General features: G+C 40.7%; 1 protein-coding gene and 1 pseudogene across 11 annotated transcripts in view; one reads left to right on the top strand and one right to left on the bottom strand.

The window, feature by feature from the left end:
- The window catches only part of ITPR1 (inositol 1,4,5-trisphosphate receptor type 1), a 356,972-nt gene that overhangs the window by 66,085 nt on the left and 266,739 nt on the right, over positions 1-24,148 (top strand). The window lies entirely within an intron of this gene.
- On the bottom strand, positions 5,683-5,728 carry LOC117084671 (annotated as a pseudogene).

Here is a 24,148-nt window from a genome sequence, read left to right on the forward strand (position 1 = left end):
AGAATCCATATAATCCACACAAGGAACCTGAAGCCCAGGGAGATTAGGTAACTTTGTGTAGGGTCACCCAGCTAGTACATGACAGCCCGTATAGGAACAAGGTCTTTCTAATACCCTTAATCACTAAACTATATAGGGCCTCCCAATTTGACGTGCTAGTCTCCGCTCCTAAGAGGCAGTGTTTTGTACCAGTTCAGAGCATGAATTCTAGAGCCAGACTGCTTGGTTTTGACTCTGGCTGTCTTACTAAATAGCTCTGTGATTTTGGGTGACTTACTTAACCTCTCTCTGTCTCAATTTCCTTGTCTGTAAAATGGAGAAAATAGTCCTGGCTCATCAGATTAAATAGTATACTATTTGAAACAACCTTAGAACAGTACTTGGCTTATGCATAAATTAAGAAATGCTTAAGTAACTGCAGCACAGAAATACTGCATTTGGCATATATATGGATTGGTGGATGCACAGATGGACAAACAAAAAGTGGGGAGCAAATTATAGGCTACTTTTTCTTATATTTCACCAATAAAAGGTAAAGGCACCTCCCCCAGTTAATGTAATAAGGTTCTTTCTCAGGTCTCAGAATATTATGTAGATTTTTTTTAAAAAGGTAATAAAATTTTATTGATGGTATTACACATACATTATTTATTATTTTGTAGAGTTCTTAATGCTGAATGTTTATATCAACTTCCTGACTACTTTTTTTTTTTTTTGGGGGATGGAGTCTCGCTCTGTCGCCCAAGCTGGAATGCAGTGGTGCAATCTTGGCTCACTGCAAGCTCCGCCTCCTGGGTTCACGCCATTCTCCTGCCTCAGCCTCCCGAGTAGCTGGGACTTCAGGCGCCCGTCACCACGCCCGGCTAATTTTTTGTATTTTTAGTAGAGATGGGGTTTCACTGTGTTAGCTAGGATGGTCTCGATCTCCTGACCTTGTGATCCGCCTGCCTCGGCCTCCCAAAGTGCTGGGATTACAGGCGTGCACCGTGCCCGGCCCCTGACTACTATTTTTAAAGAAAGAAGGAAAAACCAAATTGAATAGTATTTGTTTTTTCCTTCTTTCTTTAAATCATGTGTTTATGGAATAATCCAGAAGCATAAGAGGCGACTTTCATATTAAGCTTTCTCTGGAAGAAGAGAGAACTGGATTTGGATTTTTTCTTTCAAGGAGAAAGAAAATAATGTAGTCACATTACAGCCTTGAAAGAATCTTCTTGAACAGTTCTGGAGGAACAGATTAACTTTAGCATGTGGGTAGTAGATACAGTAATTTAGCCTCTGCCACTTAATCTATCCCCAGGGTCTCATGGAGGGAAGAAATAGAGGCGACAGCAGCTTATTATAACGTGACTGAGTGGTTAGTGAATGCTCTAGAACTCTATCTTCATTTGATTGGCTTTTTGTTGGTGTTCTTTTAACCTTTAGAATTTTGCTAAAACATAGGTGCTTTGAATCCAGGATCCTAGACAAGTTGGAGGCCAATGAATTGATTTCAAGATGGCCCCTTGCTGCTTTGAGGATGCAGGCTGATGACTTAGGTCCTGTGTTCATTGATTCTGCTGGAGATGTCCATAGAACGAGGAGGAGAAGCTTGGGTTTAATGTCTCCTGATTTATTTTCAGCAGCTGACCTGGTTAGCTGTGATTTGCTGATTATCTGAATGTAGTATGTGTTTGTAAGTGCTGAGTCGTTTTGAGTAAGTAGTCTCATATGAAATGAGATGATCTGCTTGGCCTAGTAGCTGATTCTTCCTGTAACTGATAATGATGAGAGTGAAATTCCATCTTAACAAATGCAGCAGCTGCCCTAATGGAGAAGGACGACATGGAATTTCCCATTGTCTACCTGTACTGTCCTAAAAATATATGACCAATTCCAGTGACTGATAATGATAATGTGACCAAATGGTTAATAATGGCTCAAGAAATCCCAGCTTGATTTGACCAGCTTTCCAACTTTTTTTTTTTGGCAGGTAAGGGGTGGGGTTTTAAACCTTTTGACTTTTGCAAATACATAATTTTATGTAATATGTGTCCTAAGAACTGAAACTCACTACATTTCTAGGTTCAAACTTACTTTTTTGGGTCCAATGCTCAATATAGGCCAAAAAGAAGAGGAAAGGAGAAAATAAGAAAGAATGGATATTAGTTAATTTAACTCTGATTTTTGGATCTGAGTGGATTTGGGGTGGTGGTACATTGGTCTGGGGACTTCTTTATTATTATTATTTTTAATCATAGCATTGGTTTGTAATATTCATGGTTTAACCTGAATGACTTAAAGGATTTATTTTTTATTTTTTATTTTTTATTTTATTTATTTATTTTTTTTTTTGAGACGGAGTCTCGCTCTGTCACCCAGGCTGGAGTGCTGTGGCCGGATCTCAGCTCACTGCAAGCTCCGCCTCCCGGGTTCACGCCATTCTCCTGCCTCAGCCTCCCGAGTAGCTGGGACTACAGGCGCCGCCACCTCGCCCGGCTAGTTTTTTGTAGTTTTTAGTAGAGACGGGGTTTCACCGTGTTAGTCAGGATGGTCTCGATCTCCTGACCTCGTGATCCGCCCGTCTCGGCCTCCCAAAGTGCTAGGATTACAGGCTTGAGCCACCGCGCCCGGCCCAGATTTATTTTTTAATTTAACGTGGGTTAAAAGAACATAAGCGATAGACCTGCCAATAACTATTTTAAAATATAAACAGACAACTATTTGTTTTGCTCTAAAGGTCACATCGAGGATTCAGAGCTCATGACTCAGGATGGCTATTTTTCTTAGAGGAATGATTTAGACAAGTTGAATTGAGCTCCTAGGCCATTGACATTTATTCAATTTTGTCTTTAACATTTGTTTACTTTTTGAACCTGTAAAACAGGGGTGTCCAATCTTTTGGCTTCCCTGGGCTGTGTTAGAAGAAGAATTGTCACATGGAAAATACACTAACAACAGCTTATGAGCTTAAATAAATAAATGCAAACAAAATCTCATAATGTTTTAAGAAAGTTTACAGATTTGCGTTGGGCTGCATTCTAAGCCGTCCTGGGCCGTGGGTTGGACAAGCCTGCTGTAAAAGATTGGAATTTAGATACAGCTCATCAAAATATCTGCTATTCTAAAAATAATTCTCAATTTCTATTTTTTATAAGAAAAATTATTAGACAATAATGTTAAGTTGCAACAAGTAGGTTAGCATTTTGGATTGTATTAGTCCCAGTTTTATTAAAAGGTTGGCTTGTGATTTCTTAATTTTAATTTTATTTGTTTTGTTTGCATATACTATTTTACTGATAGTATGTGCAAAAAGATAGTGAGTGAAGCAGTTGGACTAATTGTTTACACTAGGATTACTTAGGAAGGACTATCTGGCATGTTTATATGACATTAAGCAAATTGTTTATAGTAGGGATCATTTAAATATGCATTACCAATATCTCAGGTTTTAGATTTGCCAACCCTGTATGTTGAGATTTTCCAGGATCTTATAATTGCACCGGCTATTGGTTCTCCCTTGAATAAACTGCAAGACTTTGCACTTAGCTAAAAATGACTCACCTTTGAAGGTGGTACGCATTCATTCAAAAAATATCAAGTTTGTGCAGTGCATTGTGCACCATGCCAAGCACTGGAGATAGTGTTGAGTGAGACAGATGTAGTCTCTGCCCTCATAGAACTTACGTTCTAGTGGAGTGAGACACCGAGAAGCAAACAATACATAATGAACAAGATTACATCAGAGTGATAAACACTGGAAAGAATATAAAATAAAGGGGATGTGATGGGGCATGACTGGGGGTGGGATGGGTGGGCCAGCACTAGATAGGGCAGTTGGGGAGATCTTCTGGAGGAGGTAACATAGAGATTGACACTTACAAGTTTAGGAAGAGCTGGCCATATGTATCTATGGGGACATGGTATGCTAGCATCAGGAACACCAAGGGTAAAAGCCATGATGTAGGTACGTGTGGTGTTGGAGAAACAGTAAGAAAGCTGAACAGCAGGGAGCCAATTGGTGTGTCTTGGCCCATGCATACCTCAGGAGTAGTGAAGACCATGTAAAAATTAATTTGTTGGCTGGGTGTCACACCTGTAATCCCAGCACTTCGAAAAACCAAGGCAGGAGGATTGCTTGAGCCCGGGAGTTCAAGACCAGCCTGGGCAACATAGGGAGACCCTACGTCTACAAAGAATGAAAAAAATTAGCTGGGCATGGTGATGCATACCTGTGGTCCCAGCTACTTGGGAGGCTGAGGTAGGAGAATTTCTTGAGCATGTGAGGTCGAGGCTGCAGTGAACTGTGATCACACCACTGCACTCCAGCCTGGGTGACAGAATGAGACCCTGTCTCAAAAAAAAAAAAAAAAAAATTAGTCCTGTCTTTATGCATATTGAGAATTATTACATAAGTTGGGTTTTTATAAGCCACGTAAAGTTTGGATGATAAAAATTGGATTTCCTACCAAACTGCAGAGTGCTTGATTCTGGTACCCTGAGTTGTGTTGATGTCCAGTGCTCCCTGTACTCTCTTTGGCATCAAGATTGAATGGTGCTAGATTTTTTCATTCAGGATACTTTTGAGTACCTGTGACTCCACAGACCAGTGTGCTTGTGTGCAGGATTTGGTGGGTTCATGGTTGTTTATTAAACAAAACTGATCATATATAGAGGTTTTATTCATTTGCTAGGGTTGCTGCAACAAAGTACCACAAGCTAAATGGCTTGAATGACAGAAATTTATTGTGTCACCTAAATTAAAGTGTCAGCTGGATTGGTTTGTTTTTGTTTTTGTTTTTTTTTCTGAGACGGAGTCTCACTGTGTCACCCACACTGGAGTGTAGTGGCGCAATCTTGGCTCACTGCAACCTCCACCTCCCGGGTTCAAGCGATTCTCCTGCCTCAGCCTCCTGAGTAGCTGGGATTACAGGCACGCACCACCACGCCCAGCTAATTTTCGTACTTTTGTTGAGACGGGGTTTTGCCATGTTTGTCAGGCTGGTCTTGAACTCCTGATCTCAGCTGATCCACCCTCCTCAGCCTCCCAAAGTGCTGGGACTACAGGCATGAGCCACTGTGCTCGGCCAGGATTGCTTCCTTCTGAAGACATAGGAAGAAATCCATCATGCCTCTTGCCTAGCTCCTGGTGGTTGACAGGCAGTCTTTGGCATTCCTTGGCTTCTGCTCTATTTCTTCGGCCTTCATGTTTGCATGTGTTCTTTGTGCATGTGTGGCCTTCTCCAAATGTACCCTTTTTATAAGAATCTAAGTCATATTAGAATAGGTCCCACCCCACTCCAGTATGACCTCATCTTAATGACATCTGTAATGAATGAATTACCAAATGAGTCACATTCTGCATGTTTTTGTCCTGAAATTCCTGTGTTGAAACCTGATAACCAAGGTAGTGTTAGGAGCTGGGGACTTTGAGAGGTGATGGGGATTAGTACACCTTTGTTCCTCCTACCATGGGAGGACACAGCAAGAAGGTGCCATCTGTGAACCAGGAAGTGGGCCCTCACCTGACTCCGAATCTGCTGGCATCTTGATATTGGAATTCCAGGCCTTCAGAACTCTGAGATACGCATTTCTGTTGTTTATGGGCCACCTAGTTTATGATATTTTGTTACAGCTGCCTGAACTGACTGAGACACTTTCTGAACTACTGAGGGTTAGGACTTCAACATAGGAGTTTAAAAAAGGGGTTTTCCAGCACTAGACAAATTCTAAAAGAGCTGTAACACTCAGCATAGGAATTTTATAGGGGGGACACAGTTCATCTCATGAAAGAGGTGCATACAATTTGGCTAAATTCATTGTCTCTTACAAATGAAAATATGGACAATACCTGCAAACATTTTGAAGCTGTTTAACCTATTTTTTGCTCAGACACCTGGAAGCCACGGCCCCTTTTTTATTTAATAATAGCTGATGTGTACTGAGCACTGGTAGGCTCCTCTGTGATAAGATCTTGAATGTGTCACCTTGTTGATTCCTCATAAGCACCCTCTGGAGTTTGTTCTATAAGCAGCCTCACTTGACAGTTGAGGGAACTGAGGCTTAGTTCCAGAAAGAACCTTCAACTCATTATCACCGCAGCCCTAGTTTCAGCATTATTTTTCTTACTGATTTTAAACTGCTAGAATTGATAGAATACTCACAACCACTAGCACTGGAGTCTGCCCTAACCACTAATAGCACCTCCAGGTAAAAGGTTTCTCATTGTGAGGTTCGTTTCTTATCTTCCTAATTCTACCACCTGGTCCATTCAATGCCTCCCTTGTTCTTTATCCCTGAAAGAGCTTATGTAATATGCAGCAGTACTGAGAAGATTAATTAGTTAATATTTGTGAAGCACTTTGAGGATGAAAAGCTCATGGACACTTAAAGTTAAATTAAATATTGCCTCCTGGTGCCAAGAAATAAACAGTCTTTCTCCTTCCTGCTTGGGGTCAGCATCTCCCCTTGGCCTGCAGGAGAGCGTGTTCCCACAGAGAGCAGGCTGTATTGATTATCTCCCCAAGACGAAGATCGGAATGGCTACCACTTCTCTTTTGAACTAGATTGGATTCTACAAACAATTGAACCACTGACTCTCTGCTAAGCAGAAATGTGATTGATATGGAAACAGAATTAAAATGTCAACTTCTAGGGAATTAAAGTGAGCCCAACTTCAGAAATTTGGAGATGAATGTCCAACTGGTTTGAAAAGTGATTTTCATGTTCCACTAAGTATATTAACATCAAAAGCGATATTGATGTTTGAGAACATTAGGCTGCAGTTGTTTCCTTGTCCATTTCATTTATTGCCATTTTGACCTAAGTAAGGTTTGTGCCAGGAAGTTCAGCTTCACTCCTAATGAATCTGAGTGGTGTAATGCTGGCCCCGTCTTGCCCATTGCTTTTCCTGGTAGCCAAATCCCTGTACAATGAGCTGTAACATATCCTCAAATGAACTGCATAAAAGTATGTTGGAGATGGAGAGGAGATCTATAAATTCAGAGGACAAATAAAATATCAGTGACTTGTAAGAATTCGTAAGCCAAATTCAGAGCCAAATTGGAAACTGAACCTCAGATTTTTCCAAGGCTGTATTCATTCCTTCTCCTGTTGGATAGATCTTCTAAGAGCCACCCTCAACTCATGAGTCTAATAATTGCTTTTCAGATGGAGAATTACCTTAATGAACTCTGACTTTATGTACGAGTGGTAGTTTATTGCACAGGAATTGTTTTCCCAGAATTTATTGACCTTTATTCCAGTCTCTACTATGAGCAAACCTCTATCTGTTGAATCAGCTCCTAGAACCTCAGCTCTGAATAAATAAAGAGCTTAAAGGTAAGGAATAGGTGGGTCAGTTCAGCCAAGTGAGGCCAGATAGAATTAGAGTTCAGAGCCAGGTCAGAGTTGAGAGTGGGGAGAAATAGCCAGGACTCTTTGGCCCAGGATGGGTGAACAGGGAAACATACACACACACACACACACACACACACACATGCTTAAACACACTGCAAAAATAGAGGTGTTTCCCAGGTTCCTAACCTCCTGAATGCAATGCAGATTCTTTCCTCCACCTTCCCTTCGTTGTTCCCGTGCAACTCTGGCCTATAATCAGCCAACCTGGGCATGCCCAGGCCACTACTAGATATTCTGTTGGCACCAAGAGCAGACAGGACCAGTTTTCCTTCTCTTAATTTCCTCCTCAGGAGAGTTGAGTGTTTATCATGTTCTCTTCTTTTCCTCTCTCTTTCTCTGTTCAGCTTAGGCAATCTTCCGTTCCACAGTCTTTCTCCTAGGTGTATATCTTGAGAGGTAATGCAATGTAGGTTAAGACTGCCTGAGTTGAATCCTGGCAGTGCCACTTATGACTTGTATGACCTCAAGAAAGACATTTAATCTCTTTGCTTCAGTTTCCCCATCTGTAAAATGGGGATAATAATGTCTGTTTCGTTGGAATGTTGTGAGGATTAAGTTGATATGTGGAAAGCTCGTAGGGTGTGGTCTGTAATGTGTTCAATTAGCATTAATTGAAGAGAAGTGGAGTCTCGCCTTCAATTCTTACCTGGGTAACACTGGACAGTTTCATACTTTGTTGTCTATTTTTCTTTCGCTCTTACTGTTATCCATTCCTGAAGCACTAGTGATCAGGGGAAAAGATGTGATTGCTAATGGAGTAATTCCTTGTTGAATTTGTGTAATGCTCCAGGTTGGAGGGGGGAAGATAAAGCCTAAGAAGATCAACTCCTTTTTTCTTGCCACTTAAATTGTTGTGGGCAAGGAGACATGTTGATAATGGTTTGCAGTATAACATAGAACATGCTAGACTCCATGTCCAAACTGAGGTTAGAGATAGGCAAACGAAGATAATAGTCAACCATGTGCAGTGGACTTGGGGGCTAGGGTGGGTCATGGAAGGCTTTACAGAGGAAGTGACACTTGAGCTAGTTTTTTTTTGTTGTTATTTGAGACAGGGTCTTACTCTGCCACCCAGGCTGGAGTGCAGTGGTGCCATCTCAGCTCACTGCAACCTCCTCCTCCTGGGCTCAAATGATCCTCCAACCTCAGCTTCACAAGCAGCTGGGACTACAGGCATGTGCCACCATACCCGGCTAATGTTTTTGTACTTTTAGTAGAGATGGGGTTTCACCATGTTGTCCAGGCTAGTCTTGAATTCCTGAGCTCAAATGATCCACCTGCCCTGGCCTCCCACAGTGTTGGGGTTACAGGTGTGAGCCCCTCCTTGAGCTAGTTCTTAAAGGTGTGAGAGGTTCAATGATAGACACTATCATCACTCCCAATAAGTCAAATAACAGAGGTGAGACTGCTTCTCATTAGATTTATCAGGTATGTGGTCACTGGAAATCTATGCCAAAGTCCGTGTAGTAGGGTGAAGGTGGGGGAGCCTGAAGGCACAGACCTGAGAAGGGAAGGAGATTAAGGGTCTGTGATTTTTACATAGTCGGGCCCTGGAGGCCAGGGTCATTACATAGAGTTTGTGTTAAAACTTTGTGGTAGCTAGTGATGTTGTTTCGGAGAACCTCAGAAGACAAAATCAAAAACTTTGGGGGTGAACTGAGACAAAGTAAAAACTAGGTGTACTCCACTGCTGAGATCCTTACTGTCTTTTAGGACTGCATGCTTTCATCTTTTTCTATTTTAACTTCTCTCTTATTCTTCTCCCCTTTGCTTCTGGTTACTCCACAGAGCTTTGCTGAACACCTATTATGTGCCAGGTGCCAGGGGATCCCAAGTTGGATTAAGGCATTATTTCTGCCCTGGAGCTAACCTCACCCAAAAGGGGCAGATAGTTGTGTGAAGAACTAATTGACAATGTGAAGTGTAGCTGGTAATATGAGGAGCTGTGTGGGAAGAGGAGGTGTGTCTGGGCTAAGAAGGCAGGGATGGCTTCAAGATCTTGAAGGTCTTGCCACATGGATAGATAGTGACTAGGTGGACAGAGGCACTCCAGCAAAGGTAACGCAGCCTGCAAAATCAAGGAGATATGGAAGGCCATAGTTTGAGTAAGGAATGAGCCATGTTGTGTGGCTGGAATAGAGGGAGCCAGGTGTCAGGCAGGTATGGTTCCAGTTGAGGCTGAAAATGTTGATGAGGGCTCTATGAGCGTATTAGGCTTTTCTTGCATTGCTATAAAGAAATACCTCTGAGACTGGGCAATTTATAAAGAAAAGAGATTTAATTGGCTCACAGTTCTGCAGTCTGTATAAGCATGGTGCTGGCATGTGCTCAGCTTTTGGGGAGACCTCAGGGAACTTTTAGCCATGGTGGAAGGTATGTCACATGGCAAAAGCAGGAGCAAGAGAAGGATGGGGAGGGGGTCACACGCTCTTAAATGACCACATCTCTAGAGAACTCACTCCATTCATCACCTCCCACCAGGCCCCACCCCTCACACTGAGGATCACATTTCAGCATGAGATTTGGGTGGAGACAAGTATCCAAACTCTCTGAATGGGGCAGGTTCTTTTTTGCTCTCTTCAAGGTACATGGACTTTTATCTCGTAGAATCCAGGGGGATCCCATGAAAGTTTTTAAGCTGGAAAGTGACATCATTAAATTTGCCTTGTTTTTATTTTAAAGAAAGTTAATTTTGGTGACAGTGTGGAAGATGTGTTTCCTTGTATTTAGCCATATACAATTTGATTTTTAAAACATTTTAAAACAGTTTCTAGTATTCTAACAGTATAACAGTATGTTCATAGATTTATAAACAAATGACGTTTTATGTTTTTATAAGTCAAATCATTTTTATGACTTCCTTTTCTGTGGAAAAATGAACATTGCGCATCAACATACGAAACGGTGTGTGACAAGCTTGTGCATTGCTGATCCTCTGTGTTGGCCTCATCTGTAAACTAAAGGCTCTTAAACTCAAATCTCTGATGCCTTTTAGAAATGCCTTTTACTTTCTTCTTGTGTGGTAAGAGGGATCCTGGAACCTATGATCTAAAAACTGGGAAGCAATGATGCCATGTGTTTGCAAGCATAGGTAACACAGCTGTTTTAGAGTTGTCTTTAAAAGGGTGCATGAGTGTTCTGGTATTTGAGAACAGATCTTCCAGCTTGTCATGGGAGTTGCATAGTTTTAGAAATCAGTTCTTAACCTTAACCTTTGTTCACATTGAACTCTATAATAGCTGTGGGTTTTGAAGACCAACTGTTGAATGCATTTATGCATATTTAATTTTTTTGAATGGCTGTTAAAGACCTAAGACAATTGTATTCAGGTTCAAGGAAAGAACTTCTTGTGGGAGTTTAACATTTTTAAACTGTTGGTTGGTGGAGGGCTGGTATTTACTGATATTCTTGAGTTAATGAGTCCCAAGTATAATAGCCACAATTGTGCTACCCTTCACTTTGGAGAATTGCGTATTTTTACACTCATACTTTGAGGCTTACTATTTCAGTATGGAAAACAAATATAGTTGCTGAAAGAAAATGTGACTAGATTTCAAACTTTATCTGAGGCAAATGTGAGGTCATTAGACTTCTTTGAAACTTCTTAAGTTCCTGAGCCTCATGATATCAAATTAAGAGGATACACTACTGAAATGTTAATTTCATTTCATCATGAACATTTGCACTTCTCATAAAATAGCCATTTCTGTGTTAAAAATTTCTTATAATCTGTGAATAGCATTTAAGAAAGCAATGCTAATGTGAGTGTATTTAAAAAATCATCCTCTAAGTAATGCTTTTGGAAGCCAGTGTACAATCTGACCTAACAAGTACAAGTAGACCATGTAACCACTCATTGAAGATGAATAATGTTTTTATGCTACAAGAATTAAAGACTGTTTCTTAAAAGGAAACAAGAGACTGCTTTTTTAGTTTTTAACCACCTGTACAGCAAATCATGAATAGGAGAATCCGAATGCCTGATAGCCTTCTGTATTATTTTGCTTATTTATATTTATTTTACAATAAACCTTAAAATGATATTTAATTCTACAGTAGCTGTGGATAGATCAACCACATTCTGTATAATCTAGATTTTTTTAAAGCTCCGTTTTCTTGCTCTATCAATTACTTTCTGTCCATATTTGGCCATTTTGGGAAGCCAGGTTGTCCCCACTTATCAGTGGTGATAACTGGATAAGAAAAAAGTTGATCAACTCCAAGTGTGTTTTTATATATGATGCATCAGTTATCTCTGCCACATAGCAGTTCCAAAACCTCAGGGAGACACAACAAGAAGTGTTTTTTCTGCATGTGTGTCTGGGTCACAGAGGCTCTGCTGATCTTGGGTGAGCTTGCCCATGTGCCTGAGGGTTAGCTTGCTGTTGGACAGAGTGAGGTGACTGAATGGCTTGGCTCTGCTCCATCTGTCTCTCATTCTCCAGCGTTGTGGCAATGACAGCGGCTCTAGAGAGCAAGCCCAGTGCACAAGTCCATAAAGGCTTTGTTTGTGACATGTCTGCTGACCAAAGCATGTCTCTTTGGGCTGAGTCCGAAGTCAAGGGGCAGAGCCTGCTAGCCCACCTATGGTCAATTGGCGTTACAGTGTTTCATGTCAGAGGGCATGGATACAAGGAAGAGTGGAAGAGCTGGGGCTAAATGATGCAGTTCACCACATAAGATTTAGAATTTTTATTGATAACAAGTAATTTCACTTCTTTTTCTCTTTTTCTCTTTTCTCTTCTCTTCTCTTCTCTTTTCTTCTTTTTCTTTTCTTTCTTTGGAAAGAGTCTTGCTCTGTCACCCAGGCTGGAGTGCAGCAACATGATCACAGCTAACTGTAGCCTTGACCTCTGGGGCTCAAGCTGATCCTCCCACCTCAGTCTCCTGAGTAGCTGGGACTATGGGCATATGTTACCACACCTGGTTAAGTTTTTAAAATTTTATGTACAGTTGCTGTGTTGCCCAGGCTGGTCTTGAACTCCTGCGCTCAAGCAGTCCTCCTGCCTGGGCCTCCTAAAGTGCTGGAATTATAGGTGTGAGCCACCACACCCGGCCTGATTTCACTTCTTACTACCACATGTGTTGTCTCCCTTCTTTAGGCCTTCATCAGGGAATATTTGGGGGTAAAGAACAGAAACCCACTCAAGTTACTTGAGGATTACCATAAACAGAACAGGCAAGCTCACAGGCCTATAAAAATAGGAAACCTAGAATGGGCAGGTCTCACCAGAACTGGGACTGCTAGATGTTAGACTTTAAGACCCTTCTCTCAGCTCTGCTCCTCTCTCTTTCTTCCCCTCTGCCCCCCTCCCCACTCTTATGACCCTTTGTGGCCACATCAACTTTAATTTTATGCAGTTTTGTGGCTCAAGCACCTACTATGAATTTAGGGATATGAATTAGACCTCACTGAGTCTAATTCATATCCCTAAATCCTAGCTCGTGAGTTGGTTATTCCTAAGTCTACTTGTGAGTCTCCTAGGGCCGAGTGCTCAGTCTTCATCTCTTTCTTTACTTTGCTTATTGAGCTGGTCCAGTCCTATGACTTTAAATGCTGTCTTAATGCTGAAGACTCATAAGTTTCTGTTGTCAGCCTAGACTTCTCTCTTGAACTCCAGACTCACATACACTGCATCCTACTCCACATCTCCATTGGGATATATCTCATAGGCATCTCAAACTTATACCCAATATAGACCACTTGATTTCCTCCTCATAAACCTGCCTCTCCCAGTCTTTTCTCAGTAAATGGCAGTTTCAGTTACCCAGTTATTTAAACCTTGGAGTCAAATCCTTGGCTAAATATTAATACTTTAAAATTATATGCATATATTATAGTTCTAATACAGTATATATGTTATTAATGAAAGCAAATTTGAAAGCTTCATGTGACACTGATGAAGTAAAATAGATCTTTAATGTCTTGCTAATTAGGATGCTTCCTATTTTTATTTACTGATATCACGAGCACAATAGATACTGTGAGTTTCATTTTTTAAAAATTGTGGTAAAAATACATAATGCAAAATTTACCATCTTAACCATTTTTAAGTGTAAAGTTCAGTAGTGTTAGGCATATTCACGTTGTTGTGAGACAGATCTCCAGAACTTTTTCGTCTTGCAAATCTGAAGTTCTGTTCGCATTAAACAATAAGTCCCCTTTTCCTGCTCTTCCCAGCCCCTAGTAACTACCATTCTACATTCTTGTTTCTATGAATTTGACTACTTTAGATACCTCATGTAAGTGGAGTCATATTGTATTTGTGTTTTTGTGACTGGCTTATTTCACATAGCAGAATGTCTTAATAGTTCATCAGTGTTGTAGCATGTAATACGATTTCCTTCCTTTTTAAGGTGAAATAATACTCCACTGTATGTGTACACCATGTTTGGTTTATCCATTCTTTTATCAGTGGGCATCTGGGTTGCCTCTACCTTTTGACGATTGTGATTAGTGCTGCTATGACCATGGGTGTGCAAATCTCTTTGAGACCCTGCTTTTAATTTCTTTGACTGTATACCAGAACTGGAATTACTGGATTATATAGTAGCTCTACTTTTAATTTTTTGAGGAAACTCCATACTGTTTTCCATTACAGTTGTTTCGTTTTATAATCTCATCAACAGTGTACAAGGGTTCTAATTTCTCCATATCTATCCAAACCTTGGAGTCTTTTTTTGGCTTCTCTCTTTCATGCCCTAATCTAGTCCCTCAGTAAATCCTCTTGACTTACATTTGAAATATATCCTACATCTGACTGCTTCTCATCTATCACTGTCACCTTTTTCCGAGTCACCATTGGTTCTTGTCTGGACCATGACACTAGTCTTCTAACTGGTCTCCTGGTCTCAATCCTTGCCCCCCCCCCCCCATAGTCTGATCTCCATAGAACAACCAGAGTAGTAATTTAAGAATATAAGCTACATATTGTCATTTCTCTGCTTCAAACTTTCTCATGACTCCCATCACACACTGAGGATAAAATTCAAAGTTGTTTCCTTGGTTTACAGTGTCTTAAAAATTCTCATTCCTTTGCTTGCTTGGCTTCAGACACTGCTGTTTGTAGTTGCTGTCAACACACTAAGATTGTCCCTGCCTCAGGGCCTTTGCACTCACTGTTTCCTCAGCCTGGTGACTGTATTCACAGACATTTGCCCTTCACAGGGGCCTCTGCAAACAGCCTTCTCTAAAAAGGCACTCACTGTCAACTTTTTCTATTCTCTTACCCTGTTTTCTTTTTTCTCTGCGCACTTGCCACTGTCTGACATCATATTGTGTTTATTTGTGACTTTCTTATGGCTGTTTCCCCCAAGAGAATGTAAACACCATGAATACAGGGATTCTGTCTTAGCATCTGGAAGAATGTCTGATACTTAAAAGATGCTCAATAAATATTTGTGGAATGAGTGTGTAAAATAATATCTTGTGGTCTTGTGTCTAAGCAGCTTTGGCCATGGTGACAGAGGTACCCCATGTACACATGGTGCCTCAAGTGGGGGTGGTTGCCCAGGAAAGTGCTATAATCTGTCTACCATTTCTAGCCAATTTCTCCAGCTAGAAATAATTTATGGGCTGTTACCGTTCATGAGGTCTAAGTGGGAAAGTATAGATGCCTCATCTTCTTCTTCTTTTTTTTTTTTTTTTTTTGTTTCAGCCTCTTATTGAAGAAAACAATTCAGGGATTGATGGGAATTATTTGCCTCTGCCCTTTTGGCTCCAGATCATCCTTCCTGAGTCTTGGCTGCTCCTTATTACCTGCAGTCACATTTCCTGTTGTAATGTGAGGACAGTGCTTCATTTGCACAATGAATGCTGGAAATTGATTTTAAAGCATTCTAAAGCAAAGCCAGAAATTCCTCCTGCAGGGGAGATGGTCGGTTGACAAATCTGTGAATTATATAATAGAATCTCCTCTTACTCTCCTTGTAAAATATACCAAAATATCAAAAAACAATGGCCTTTTCTTCCCAGTTTGTTTGGGATCATACTGGCATCCTCCTGTACTTTGGGGCTCTGGGATTAGAATCATGTATAACAGCTTTGTTTTCCCCCAGCTGGGTTTGTGATGAAGTTATTCTGATGGAAACAGTCAGTTAATTCTAAAGGATCTGCACACGCTTGCTGAGCAGAGTACTTCTACCTTAAATGGTCTTCCATGCTGTGGGAGAGAGCTTCTGATGCGTCAGTCACAGTGATAATGTCATAGGATTGGAACATCAACTTTGCCTGTTCATACCGCCTCATGGCCTGGAGAAGTCTATTTCAGTCTTAGTAGTCTGTTAGAAGCAACAATAATTAAAATGGATCTGCAGGCTTCTGGCGTCTTTGGGTAGGTAGCCAGAGGTCTATCAATTGCAAGAGATTCAAAGATGATTACAAATGCAGGGTGAGGGACACTCCCTGAGGCACTCCTAGAGTGCAAGTGATGTTTGGCTTTTTGTACTGGATGGTGCTTACACATGCATGTACCTTTATAAAAATTCAGGTTCTCTACTTATGACTTCTGTACTTTTCTTGCATATATGTTATATTTTAGTGAAAAAGACTTGCTTAGGAAAACAAAGCAACCATAGTTTCTACCTGCAAGAAGATCACCTGGTGGAGATATTCAAATAGAAGATCACACAGTCAACTTAGTGCCAAGATTAAGCAAAGCATATTATGGGAGCACAAATTAAAGAGATCACACTCATCTTTTGGGGAAGATAGAGGAAAACCAGAGAGAAGGTTTAAATGGAATTTATCTATCATCGTTTCCTGGCTTCCTCCATATAGAATAAGGATTTATATGAGGAAACCAGAGTAAATGGGTTCAATCCTGATTCTGTGGTAGCATGCTTGGAAGCTAAAATATGCTTGAAATATAAATTGTTGCCTTAAAAAGCAGAAAATATATTAAATATCATCACCCTCAGGGAGTTTGTTGATGGTTGTCTTTCCAGACCTGTCTCACTGTTGGCATGGATAACTAGATTGATGAATGAGTAAGAGCTGAAACACAAGACTGTGCATTTCTCATCAATGTGTCTTGTTATTGTGAAATATTTAATATTATTAAGATCTGGCAGTGACCCTGTGTTGGAGGAGGGTGTGTTTGTGTAAGAGCAGTGAGAAAGTAATGGCCAAAAAAAGTTGATGTCTTCATTAAAAAAAGAAAAAATGTTGCCAGTAGCTGGATGTAGTGTCTCATGCCTGTAATTCCAGCACTTTGGGAGGCCGAGGCAGAAGGATCCCTTGAGGCCAGGAGTTCAAGACTAGTCTGGGCAATATAGTGAGACCTCATCTCTACAAAAAAATAAAAAATTATCATCTAGGCATGGTGATGAATGCCTGTAGTCCCAGCAACTTTGGTAGTTGAGGCCGGAGGATTGCTTGGGCCCACGAGGTCGAGGCTGCAGTGAGCCATGGTCATACCACCACACTCCAGCCTGGGTGGCAGACTGAAATGCTGTCTCAGAGAAAAAAAAAATCGTGGCTGGTGATGAGATTTATAGTCTAATGAGACTTAAAGTCGTTTTATTATTTCTTTTCTTTATAATGAATGAACAAAATCATAATAGGCAGTAATTAATATAGCAAGTATTGCAAGGTGGTATAAAATGAATTTCCCTACTGTTAAGTAGATTGAGCTCATAGAAGGAACTGATGGATAGGGAATGGAACTGATGGGTGATTGGAGTTGTTAGAGTAGATAGTACCCAAATTGGTCTTTGGACAAATAGGTTGGAACCAGACCTGAACGTGCATAAGAATATCTTGGTAACAAGTTAAAAATATAGATTCCTGGGTCCCACCCCCAGATTCTGTAGGTCTGAGGTGAGGCCTGGGGTTACGGATCTTCACAAAGAGGTTTAGGTGTAGATGGTTCAGACAATACCATGAGAAGTGATGACTAGGAGTCTTGGTAGGGAGAGAGGGCAGGATTGGTGGGAAGCAAATGCTTAGAAGTAAAAAATGATAGCATTCAGTGAAGAGGCAGACTCATTCCCGAGACAGAAGAAGAAAATTTATCTAGAAGCAATAAATGTGCCAGGCAGCTCCTAGCATTGGAGGGACTGATGGCAAAACGAGTCATGGCAAAGGAGCCCGTTATCCACGGAATGCTGCAATCCATAGCTAATGTTTTTATTTGCAGGTGCCTTCAGAATGAAGTCAATATTTAAGTGAAAATATCACTCTTGAATAATTTGCACCTTAACATATGGAGACTGGAACATACCTTAAAGGTTATCTTCCTATTCAACCCTGTCATTTAAGAGAGAGGAATGGGAGGAAGTAACTCATGAGGGATAAGCGGAGATTTGGCTGAGATTCAGAGGTTTCCTGATGAGTCATAAACACTTATTTGTTTATTCATCAAAACTTATTAAGCACCTCCTCTACACACCCAGTCCTGGGCTAGACCCCGGGATCCTGCTGAAAAGAAGAAAAAAATCAATACCGCCTTGCCTTTGGGAGTTGACAATCTAATGAAGGTATCAGTTGTAGAACAAGTGTGGGAATTTTTCCTACAATGAATTGTGTTCCCCACACTGCCAGTTATATGTGGTAGAGTTGCATTCCACAGACCCCCCTGCTGAATATACTTTTATTGAAATGAGGGCCCTGGGCACATGATGACACACAACAGCACACGACAAGCCACACGGCTCTCTGTACAGCTGCAGTGTTTGAGTGGCAGCTTGCTAGTTGGCCCTGAGTTCTTTCATTGAATGCTATCTGCTGTGATTTATTTGGATCTTGTACAGCAGTGCTTTTTAAACTTTAATTTGCAAGGCCATCACCCAGGGCTTTTGTTAAAAATGCAGATTCTGTGGGTCTAGAATAAAAACTGAGGTGACCTGCATTTTCACCGAACTTCCAGGGAAGCTGATGTTGCTAGCAGGTGAACCATACTGACGTCTTTTGGGTCACTGAAGATCTCCTAAATTGAGATCAGGTTGGTTTTTGTTAGTGTTGATCAACTGATTCGTATTTTTTCAGCTTATAGTCACAAGGCCTACTATATATAGTAGCTTATAATAGCAAGGTGCATTATGACTACAAAAATACCTTTGCTGTTGAAATTTGTCCAGAAAAACAACTTTATGATGGAAAGTCCTGTCCTCTGTAACCTCTGCTTCTTTTTTACATCACTGAAAAAAGGGTAACATTTTGGATAAAACAAAATTTCTTGACTTTGCCAACTATCACAAAACAGCAGAACAGACTGTAATTACAAGTGTGACAAACGTGATAAAGGAAATGAGGCTGGGGTGTCTAGATTGGGGTCCTCTATCCTCTAACCGCAGTTATTTGGATAGAGGCCATATTGGTTTCTTGTTCTGCTCTTCCCTACCTCAATCTTACATTACTGCATAAGGTAGCATAGGCTGGCACAGAAAATCTTGAAGGATAGTTGCATTTTTACCTGAAGCTCATCCAGCAACCAGTGCCAGTGAAACTGTACATTCTATACTCATCTTGAAATATTAGCCCTTCCAGCTCATAGTTTGTTTATAGCAAGCAAAAAGAGAAAAAGGATTACTTTCAGATTGCTGTAATGCTTGACACCATTGGGCTTTTTAAAGGTTGTAAGTGAATAAATTGAGCTCTTGTGTAGGCATGTTTCTTTTTAAAAATGGTTTGATATGAGGTTAAAAACTAAATTATGTAAGATTCTACAGAAAACAGTTTTTTTCTGCCACTTTTTTATTTTTTGGTTTCTAGAGTGATCTTTTTTCCTGTCTTTTCTTTTGAGTGACAGCATCAGAGAATGCAAAAATCTTAGGAGGGAGCGGTTCAGTTTGACCTGATGGATTAATTTCCTTTTATTGTGTATTGGCCACTACATTCAAATGAGGAGTTGTGTGTCTGACAACAAAGTTGCTGTTCCAAGTTGCTTTGCCAGTGAGGATTTTTATTGTTTTTTATATATGTATAATTTTTTTTTTTTTTTTGCCAGTGAGAATTGTGGAACTCATAATATTCCACAGCCAGAAGGGGCTTTGGTGCTTAGCCTGACCTGTGTGTTCTGTGGTGGGCTTCTTCAGTGTTTGAGTTATCATCGTTCATAGAGCCACGTGCTAAGTGCTCCTCTAACTAGCGTTTGTGTATAAGATCTAAACATGTTTGCTGCGCTCATGATTGCCATGCTGAGTTTCTAAGGAACAATGAAGGAGTGGTAGATGACTGCTCCTCTGAAAGTTGTTCTTATTGTTGATTTTTAAGTTATTTTAGGTTTTATCTTGTGTGAACACACAGCCCTTACACTGGTTCATGTAGACGTATAGCAAACGAAGTAAACAGTGAACCTCACATTGTTATTGAGAGAGGGGGACCCACGGGGTCAAGGCATCTTTTATTTTTTTATCTTGTCATTCTGAGGCTTCCAAAATACTGAGTAGAACAAAAATTCCGTTGACCCATGTGATATTGCTGATTTTGCTCTGAGGCGAGGCTGTCCTGACCTGAACATTCTGACACAAAGAAGCACCATTTGGGTGTTGACTTAAGGTAGTAGGCTCAGGGTCACTTTGCCTGGGTCTGAGTTCCAGCCCAATAGCTCATCAGCTGTGTGATATTGAGAAGATTGCTTAACCTCTTCCAGCTGCAAGTTCTTCTTCTAAAAGATGTGTTGTTCTGATGATGAAATGAAACAATATTGTAAAGTATATAATAGTACATAGAACATTGTTACTACTACATTGTAGCAATAGGATTGAGCATTTGCTGACCCTTGTAAATATTAGTTATGTAATTGTGATCATAATTTCTTATTCATATCAATAAATATTCCTAAATACTTGTTAAGTATTAAACACTGAATATGTATATATGTATAACATGTATTATACAGCTTAAACATTGAAAATAATAGATTAGAGGAAGTATGATATAGATTCTGTAACCTGATCAAGAGCTATCTTCATGGAAATTAATTTTCTACCTGCAGGTTAAATGACGCTGAAATTGTTGGTTTCTGGCTTTGCTTAGAGAAAGAAAATATTGGTCAATCAATCACCAGTTGAGTGGATCCATCTTTGGTGGCTTCCCTTTAAATAGAAAGCCTATTACTGATCTTGGTTCCTTTCGGTAGGAAAGCTCATTTTAGACAGTGTATTGAGCCAGGGTTTTTGTTTGTTTTAATGATAGAGAATTGAAAATTGGCATTATCAGATGGCATGATGGGTTCTTTCTGCTGCTGTTTGAATCAGGGTTAGGCAGAGACTTTGTGGGACTGTTCTCCTTCATTGTATTTTCTTTATAGTCCCATCCCCCAAAGATTCCAGGCATATTATATCTGTATTGCACAATTAGATCTAACTGTATTTTGAATGTTAAATTCAGCCTTAAGAAAACCTGTATTATTATTTTTTAAAGCATATATGGTTCAAGTGCCCTTGATGGAGGATATAAACATTAAGCATTCAGAAGTGAGGAGGAAGGTTAAGTTTTAGGTTCAATAAGGAATTGTCTGGCTTTTGCTTCAGACAAGTGGTTTTTAACTCATCCAGCCATTCCTTATGACCCACATCACCCTCTCAAAGTAGAGGCAGGACAGGAGAACTCCACAAATCCCCCACATTTTGTTTTGTAAAGAACTGCCAAGCCAATTGTTCAAATTAGCCTAGTCATCTAATCTCCTAATGTCCCTGGCAGGAGAACAAGTGTTACAGGGAGGTGACAGATGAACAGCAGAGAGCTTGCTGTGCCTGTGTTCTGCAGCTCACTGGTAAAGCGTGCCAAGGAGGTGGCCTTTGCCTTGCTGCGCCGTGTGTTGTTCATAGTCCTCCACTACTGTCTTTGTCCCCAACCTCTTGCAGGGCCAGAGCTGCTGCCGCTAAGCCCATTACAACAGATCCTCAGTGGGCAAACCGCAGGGACTGTACTGAGCATGCCTAGTCCTTCTCCCAAACCTGCCAATCGCTGAATGGGGCCGCCTCTTGGAGAAGAGGGATACAGTGGGGGCACAGGGTGAGTGGCGCCCTTGAGCAGATTCCTCCAATAAGAGTAATGTCAGGCAGGAGGAGCGAACGTTTCCATCTCGGAGCAGCCAATATTTCTTCTGTAAATACCAATCACATTAGGTGCCAGAGCAGTTAACTAGCCTCTCTACTTCTGAACTCCATAACTCATAAGACTTAATTGTGTTGACCTGGAATATAAACCTATCCTGACTCCTCCACATACCAAACTCAAACATTTCAGAAACTTAAAATACCACTTGTTTCACATACTGATAAAAAACTCCAAGTACTTCCTCCAAGGATCACTTAGAAGGGACCCAGATCTACCCTGACAGCCCAGCCACCTTGGAGAGTGCTTTTGCCAAGGCAGTGTCAGCAGGGTAGAGGAGGACTGGGCAAGGTCAGCACCTTGTGTGCTACAGAGAGGCCCGCGCAAGTGTTGTCCTCTTCAGAAGGCAGCCCGCGTGGTGAAGCACGCCTACGGTGATGCTGTGGTGCTATGCTAGTCTCTGTTCCTGAGCTTCACTCCCTGGTGTAGGCCTAAAAACTCCCAGGAAAGGCTTCTTTGATCTTCCCAGACCAGTATGGTGTATGGTGCTTGCTTTTACATCAGTTTTAGGTGGCTTGCCATATTCTCCATGAGCCTCTTTTAGGAATATTTGGGATGGTAGTGGTAATCTATATTGGGAGCCATCTCAACTCAGTATTAAATGAGTCTGGGACAACAAGCAACACCCACCCCATTACAAGTTTTATATGAAGCAAACATCTATTTTTGCTTTGTGCAGACTCCACTGTATAAAGTGCTAAAAATAACCAAATGCTCAGAAACCATTTGTGATGCAAAAAATGACTGTAGGGGGAACCGTGTTGTTTTCTGCCCTGGTTATAACTAAATAGTATACGGCAGCAATTGTGCCCAAGAACTAGTTTTGCAAGGTCATTCTGAGGCTTCTCTGGTGTTGGAGGGACCTACAATTGTCCCTGTGGACTCAAAATGTCATCTTGCCCACACAAACTGGTAAACTTAGAATAATTTAGACAGGCTTTTCTCTTTTTTATTGCTTAAAAGAGTCTGTTTGGGTCTTGAAGATTTTGTGAGTTTTATTTTTTTTTTTAAGATTTGCTTTTTTTTGTTTTTTTTTTAAAGGGAAATGGAAATAAACAGATCACAGGTTAGGGTAACCAGAAGACAGGGTTGTTACGCCTTTTAAAATTGCAGCACATTTCCTAATGCTGCTGTCATTTCTTAAGTCATGCTATGTGCTCAGTGCTCCCGTACTGGCCTCAATGTTGTTACCAAGAAGTGCATTTGCCAGTCTTATCAAACTGGCATCAAAAATCAAGCTCTGAGCTCAGAGGTTAGATACCTCTTATTTTTATCAAGTAGGCAATTTTCCTCTCCCCTTAGCATATGAGCTTTGGGTTCTCAACTCAGAACATGCCAAAGAAACCGCTGGTTAATTTAATGCCTAGAGGCCATGTTCCTGCTGTGTCTATAGGAAAATGTCCTCCCCCACCCCCGCCACCTCAGTCTGAGTATGTTTAGGAGCCAGTTGACAAAATTGTTAGCGTGCTGTGAAGGGACGGATGGTCACCTCCTCTTCTCCCCACACATCCGTGTGTATGCATTCAGCTTGTTCTCCGGTGTGGGTGTGAAGATGGGCATGGTCTTGTATGCTTCTCTATTCTGCTGAGATTTGTGTTATCATCTCCACACTTCAAGGACAAGAAAAGATCCAAGATGATGAGTGGTTGACCATGTCGTATGAAAAGGAAGTGGATAGAGAGGACTCATTCTGGAACGGACTAGCAATTGACTGGACAATGTACTTTTTCTAAGCTTCTTAACCCTTTGTATACAACTCTTTATGGCTGTGAAAGTGTCTTACCATCTGTTAGATTTTTTCTGGGAGATGATTAGTTTTCAGAAACCTAAATGACTCAAGGGAAGTGAAAGCAATACTAGACTTTCTAGAAAAATTTATGGTATGTGTTCTCCTTCTTCCAGCTCTGTGCATGCTTTAGGGAATCTGCTGCCTCTGCTGTAATATATCTGTGCTTTTTGGGCTGGTGGCATGTTGTCTGAGGCCTGAAGAAGACACTGGTGAAATCTAAATCAGAACCCTAGGCAGATTTTCCTTCTTTCTTTCTTTTCACTCACCAGCCTTTACTTTAGCAATCTTCCTCTCCAATATTTATTTAAAAATTTCTTAGCATATATAAAGTCGTGGCATATAGGGGGAGAAGAAGATTTCTAAAAAAGATTTCTCCTATAAGGGAGATTTGCTACAACAGGAAATTGGATTTGGACCTTCTTTGGAAGCAGAAAAATACTGCTAAATAAACGTTTAAGTGGAAGTAGTCTTGTAAATATTTTCACTTTCAAAAATGGAAATTCATTGTGTCACTTTATGATACTATCCATGTTATATCTGAACTTCATGTTCTAAAACTCTACAAATGTAGACTTGGAAAAAAAAAGTGAACGTTTATTCACTTTTTTTTTTTCTCACGAATCATAGCTTGGACACCCGTTCCAGTTTGTGTTATGTGTTTCACAAGGGAATGTTTAGCAGTTTAGTGGGTTTGAAACTTCCTGAAGGTTGTTGCAGGGGCTCGGATGAGTGCATTACAGGCCTCTCCTTGGCAGAATGTTTTTCCGTTTGTAGTTTCTCAGCATTTTCTCTTCCCCTGCACAATCCAGGCTAGTGGAATTGAGATACTCACATTTCTATCATCCAGCTGGCTAGTTTTAGGAAAGATACAGCTTGAGCCTGTTCCTCCTTGGCTTTTA

The sequence above is a fragment of the Trachypithecus francoisi genome, unplaced genomic scaffold (assembly GCF_009764315.1).
Source record: "Trachypithecus francoisi isolate TF-2019V2 unplaced genomic scaffold, Tfra_2.0 Lachesis_group0, whole genome shotgun sequence".
NCBI lineage: Eukaryota > Metazoa > Chordata > Mammalia > Primates > Cercopithecidae > Trachypithecus > Trachypithecus francoisi.